Source organism: Lonchura striata, chromosome 1 (genome assembly GCF_050655825.1).
Source record: "Lonchura striata isolate lonStrDom1 chromosome 1, ASM5065582v1, whole genome shotgun sequence".
NCBI classification, from domain to species: Eukaryota; Metazoa; Chordata; class Aves; order Passeriformes; family Estrildidae; genus Lonchura; species Lonchura striata.
In genome coordinates this window covers 117,536,376-117,542,500 of record NC_140703.1, presented here as the reverse complement: position 1 = coordinate 117,542,500, position 6,125 = coordinate 117,536,376, and positions in this window count along the sequence as shown.

Below are 6,125 nucleotides of genomic sequence, written 5' to 3'. Positions count from 1 at the left end.
TTATTTTTTCCATCTCAAAAGGTATAAATATACAAATATTGATCATACTGTATTCATATTCTTATACAAGTATTTTTTTTATGTCACTAGTGATTCGTGGAAGTTTTATATCACAAGTAATTCTTATCTCCAGCCAGAGAATTTGTTCCTGTCTGTGTTTACCCTGACAAATCCTTCCCTCCAGCCCATGCTGGGGACACCCAGTTAAATCCCACCCTTCTTCTGGAGCCTCCACTTCCCTCTAATTCCCACGGCAAAAAATCGGGAGCAAAATGAATTTTTTTCCTTACCTCTGGCTGAAAAAAAAAAATAAATTACAACTTCAGTCTGCAGTTGGGAAAGAAAAGGAGTTACAATAATCCGAGTGAGCCCAGCCTAATTAATAACCCCAGGGATAAAATTCTTCCCACCAGACTGCAAGGGGATCTTCGTTGTGGCTAAAGCCTGACATCTGTGAGCATTAATTGATTAATTAATTAGTACCTGCACTCATCCTTTAATAAAGAAGGTGTGGGCTAATCCTTCCCGAGGCCGAACTCCGAAAATCAAATTTATTAGCCAAGGGCTGGTTTAGAAACAGATGGGGTGTAAAGAGCTTGACAGAACAGGGGGAGCGTGGAGAGCGAGTGATTAATTAATTGTTAAGTAATTGAGTGATGAGTGCGGGGAGCAAGAAACCCAAAGCTCCGGGATGCCACTGGGCCGGGTCTGAGTTGAGCATCGCTGCATCCCCAAAATTCCTGTGGGAAAGCAAAGGGTGACAAGGGACATCCTCAGCTGTCCCCGGCTCTGCTCCTGCCTCGCCCTGTCCCAGGGCCCTCACACGGCTCGGGGCCGGCAAAATGGAAAAGTAAAAGAAGAAAAGGGAAAAGAAATATTTAAGAGAAAAAGATGAAAAATCAAAAGGAAGGAAAAGAAGTGGAAAGTGAGGAAGAAAGAGAGAAGGAGAAAGGAGGAGAGGGAAGGGAAGGGAAGGGAAGGGAAGGGAAGGGAAGGGAAGGGAAGGGAAGGGAAGGGAAGGGAAGGGAAGGGAAGGGAAGGGAAGGGAAGGGAAGGGAAGGGAAGGGAAGGGAAGGGAAGGGAAGGGAAGGGAAGGGGGGAAAGGGAAAAGGGAAAAAAAAGGGGGAAAAGGGAAAAAAAAGGGGGAAAAAAGGGAAAAGGGAATCTCAGTTGTTCCTGGGCTCCAGGGAGAGCACAGAGAGATCCATAACAAATGATTCCTGCTGTGACTGCATCAAGCACTCCGCCTGAAGTTTGTGTCCTACAAAGAGAATTAACAGTGGGAGCTGTTAGTCCTTAGCTCTGTCTTTTCAAGGCTCCCGTGAATATTTAACGAGCTAATCTTTTGTCAGGCTTAAACCCTGCGCCGATGTTCAGCAGCAGGCACAGCTTAGCACTGAAAGGGATTTTTGTTTGCTTTTGGTCTGATTATCACTGAAAGGGTTTGGGTTTTGTTGGCTTTGAAATCCTCACCTTGTGAGATTAGAGAGCAGGGAACAGGTAAATGAAGGCAAATAGGACGTGGTGTTCATGGATAATCTGTGCAGGGAACGGGGCACAGGCAGGCAGCTCTCCTGGGCTTCCATCAGATCGGCAGGACACAAACCCCGGGTCAGACTGGGAACCTGAGCAAAACCTGACAAAGGAGCTGTGTAAGAGCCCCAGATATTCCATCACCAAAGGAGCTGTGTAAGAACCCAAAATATTCCATCACAAAAGGAGCTGTGTAAGAACCCAAAATATTCAATCACCCAAAGCAGCGGTGTAAGAACCCAAAATATTCAATCACCCAAAGGAGCGGTGTAAGAACCCAAAATATTCAATCACCAAAGGAGATGTGTAAGAACCCAAAATATTCAATCACCCAAAGGAGCGGTGTAAGAATCCAAAATATTCAATCACCCAAAGCAGCGGTGTAAGAACCCAAAATATTCAATCACCCAAAGGAGCGGTGTAAGAACCCAAAATATTCCATCACAAAAGGAGCTGTGTAAGAATCCAAAATATTCAATCACCCAAAGGAGCGGTGTAAGAACCCAAAATATTCAATCACCAAAGGAGATGTGTAAGAACCCAAAATATTCAATCACCCAAAGCAGCGGTGTAAGAACCCAAAATATTCAATCACCCAAAGGAGCGGTGTAAGAACCCAAAATATTCAATCACCCAAAGGAGCTGTGTAAAAACACAAAATATTAAATCACTCAAAGGAGGTGTGTAAGAACCTACGATGTTTAATCACTCAGAGGAGGTGTTTAAGAACCCAAAATATTGAAGCATCCAAAGGAGCTGTGTAAGAACTGAAAATATTTAATCACCCAAAGGAGCTGTGTAAAAACCCCAAATATTCAATCACCCAAAGGAGCTGTGAAAGAATCCCAAATATTCCATCACCAAAGGAGCTGTGCAAGCTGCAGGGAGCCTGAGCAGGCTCGGGCACAGGCATCTCCAGAGGGCCCCTCCTGTCCCAGCCCATCCAGAGCCACGCTGAGCTCATGGGACCTCGAGGGCTTCTCAGGGGTGCAGCCAAGCACAGGATTCATGGAATTGTGGAATATCTGAGCTGGAAGTGACCTCAGGGATCACAGTGCAGCTCCTGGCCCTGCACAGACACGAGTAGTGTCCCCGTGCCTGGGAGCAGTGTCCATAATGTCACCCCCTGCCTTCAGGTTTGTGTCCTTCACCTCCCCCAGCTCCACAAAATCCCCAGCGCTGCCCTGAGCGCTGCTTTGCTCTTCATTCCAGGGCAGAATCCCGAGCTGAGCCATGTCCTGCCCATGGAGACACCAGGCACAGCTTTGGGCTGGGCTCTCGTAGCCCAGAGTGTTGTGAGGTGGGACTTGTGTCACCCCTGGGGACACAGGAGGAGCCCTGGGGACACAGGAGGAGCTGGAGCTGCTGCAGAGAGCCCAGGGGAGGCTCCAGGATGAGCAGAGGGATGGAGCAGCTCTGCTGGCAGGAAAGGCTGGCACAGCTGGGATTGTTCACCTGCACAGGAGAAGCTTTGGGCTGAGCTCAGGGTGAGCCCCAGGAAAGCTGGAGAGAGACAATTTCCAGGGATGGAGGGACAGCACACAGGGAATGGCTTCAAAGTGAAAAATTACAGGTTTAGATCAGATATTAGGAAGACATTCCTCCCTGTGAAGGTGGGGAGGCCCTGGCACAGCTGGGGCTGCCCCTGGATCCCTGGCAGTGCCCAAGGCCAGGTTGGACACTGGAGCTGGAGCAGCCTGGGACAGTGGGAGGTGTCCCTGCCATGGCAGGGATGATCTTTAATGTCCCCTCTGAGCCAAACCCTTCTGGAATTCTCTGACATTCCCAACCTTCAGGCCAAGGTTAAGAACCTTCAACAAATGATGAATAGATGGAATAGAGGACAAATAATGGAATAGAATAATCAAATGAATCATAGATGGAATAGAGGATGAATAAACCGGTATTATCTCTCCAGAGGTTACCGAGTTGTGTCATTCTACTGATATCAAACCCCATAAGAGACAGGAGAAATAAATCCCTCTGGCTCGTGAACCTCTGTTCCCAAATCTTCCAGGAGTGTTTCCTTCTGAGCGCAGCTGCCTCCATCCTTTTGTCTCACTTGCGAGGCACCTCCGGGCGAGCATCGAAGAGCTGCAGGATTTCATTTATTTGGCTGTTCGTGTTTTATCGGGGCAGAGTGTTTGACCTGCTGCAATGATTTATTCTGTGGGATTTCCTCACTATTGTCGGCTGCATCTTCCCTCTTTACACCCACTCCAAACCCCTGTGTGTTCTATCCCCGCTCTGTTCCCTCTCAAATGCAAAAAGTGTTGAAAAATAATTAACAAATTACACACAAATAGAAAACTGTTTAACTGTTGGGGGTTTTAAATTATGATACCTCACTCCTGTCAGCCAACTTTGCCTTTACGGTTCTGTCTGCACCTAGAAAATTAGGATTATTTTCCTAACCCGAAGGAAAAATTACTGCTTTTTTCGCAGCAGCAGCCGGCTCTGCAGGACACGGAGTTTCTCACCCCATTTAAATGCAAACACGCAGAGGATCCTCGCACAAGAACGAAAACCACTTAAAAGCATTAACATCCAGGTGTTTATTTCTTTACCCAGAGGGTTGAGTTGTTCCCTTTTACGAGCTGCTGAGGACACATTTCCCTTTTTAACCCCGTTTGGAGCAGCCCGGAGCGGCTCGTCCGTGTTTTTAACAAAGCGGAGGGACCACGGGGCGGTGCCAGGTCAGTGCCCCAACAGCGGCGGATGTTCAGAGGGTGCCTTCCTACACCTGATCTGGAAACTGGCACCTGAGGCCACGTAAACGTGCCAAAGCCTCAGCCGCACCTGCCCGCGGGTGTGTGCCAGGCTGGGAGAGCAGTGATGGGATGGGGACAGCAGTGCCAGGATGGGGTCAGCAGTGCCAGGCTGGGAGAGCAGTGCCAGGATGGGACAGCAGTGATGGGATGGGGTCAGCAGTGCCAGGCTGGGGACAGCAGTGATGGGATGGGGACAGCAGTGCCAGGCTGGGGACAGCAGTGCCAGGCTGGGGACAGCAGTGCCGGGATGGGGACTGCAGTGATGGGATGGGGACAGCAGTGATGGGATGGGGACTGCAGTGATGGGATGGGGACAGCAGTGACAGGCTGGGGTCAGCAGTGATGGGATGGGGACAGCAGTGATGGGATGGGGTCAGCAGTGCCGGGATGGGGACAACAGTGCCGGGATGGGGTCAGCAGTGCCAGGATGGGGACAGCAGTGATGGGATGGGGACAGCAGTGCCAGGCTGGGGTCAGCAGTGATGGGATGGGGTCAGCAGTGCCAGGCTGGGGTCAGCAGTGATGGGATGGGGACAGCAGTGCCGGGATGGGGACAGCAGTGCCAGGCTAGGGACAGCAGTGATGGGATGGGGACAGCAGTGCCAGGCTAGGGACAGCAGTGATGGGATGGGGACAGCAGTGCCAATCTGGGGACAGCAGTGCCAATCTGGGGACAGCAGTGCCGGGATGGGGACAGCAGTGCCAAGGACGCCACGCCGGGCTGGGAGCGGCAGCCGCGGGTCAAAGCAGGGCACGAAGGGGGTTCGGGGGCTTGGGGGGCTCGGGGAGCCCCGGGCAGGTGCAGGACACACACACACAGAAAAACACACACACACACACACACACACACACACACACACACAGACACACACACACACACAAAGAGGAGATTTTTGGTCACTCTGCAAAGGCTCCGGTGGGGCCGGGGTGGCTGCGGTCCCGCTCCAAAGTGAAACTGGGAAGGGGCTGTGCCCGGAGAAGTGGGACGGGGCAGGGGCTGTGCCCACTCAGGGGCTGTGCCAGGGCAGGAGCTGTGCCCGGAGCATTGGATCGGAGCAGGGGCTGTGCCCAGAGCGGGTGTGGGGCTGTGCCCGGAGCGGTGGGACGGGGCAGGGGCTGTGCCCGGAGCAGGGGCTGTGCCCGGGCAGGGGCTGTGCCCGGAGCAGGGCAGAGGCTGTGCTCGGAGAAGGGCAGGGGCTGTGCCCGGAGCAGGGGCTGTGCCCGGGCAGGGGCTGTGCCCGGGCAGGGGCTGTGCCCGGGGCAGGGGCTGTGCCCACTCAGGGGCTGTGCCCGGGCAGGGGCTGTGCCCGGGGCAGGGGCTGTGCCCGGAGCAGGAGCTGTGCCCGGAGCAGGGGCTGTGCCCGGAGCAGGAGCTGTGCCCGGAGCAGGGCAGGGGCTGTGCCCGGGCAGGGGCTGTGCCCGGGCAGGGGCTGTGCCCGGAGCGGGGCAGGCACGGGGGAGGAGCTCAGTCCCGGCCCCGCCGCCCCGGGCCCCGCGCAGGCACCGCCCCGTTCCCCCCGGCCGTGCCCGGCGCTGCTCCGCGGCCGCTCCGCTGCTCCGGCTCGTCCCGCGCGTCCCGGCGGTCGCGGCATGGCGGAGAGCCCGGGGCGGCCCCCGGAGCGCAGCGGTGTCCCGCGGGACGGAGGCGAGCACGAGGCGGCGGCGGCTCGGCCCGGGCTGTGCCCCGAGGCGGCGGCCGAGCCCCCGGACGGGCCCGCGGAGCGGCCGCGGCTGAGCGCGGACAGCGGCGGCAGCCCCGGGACACCGAGCGCGGAGCGGCGGGACCCCGGGACACCGAGCGCGGAGCGGCGGGACCCCGGG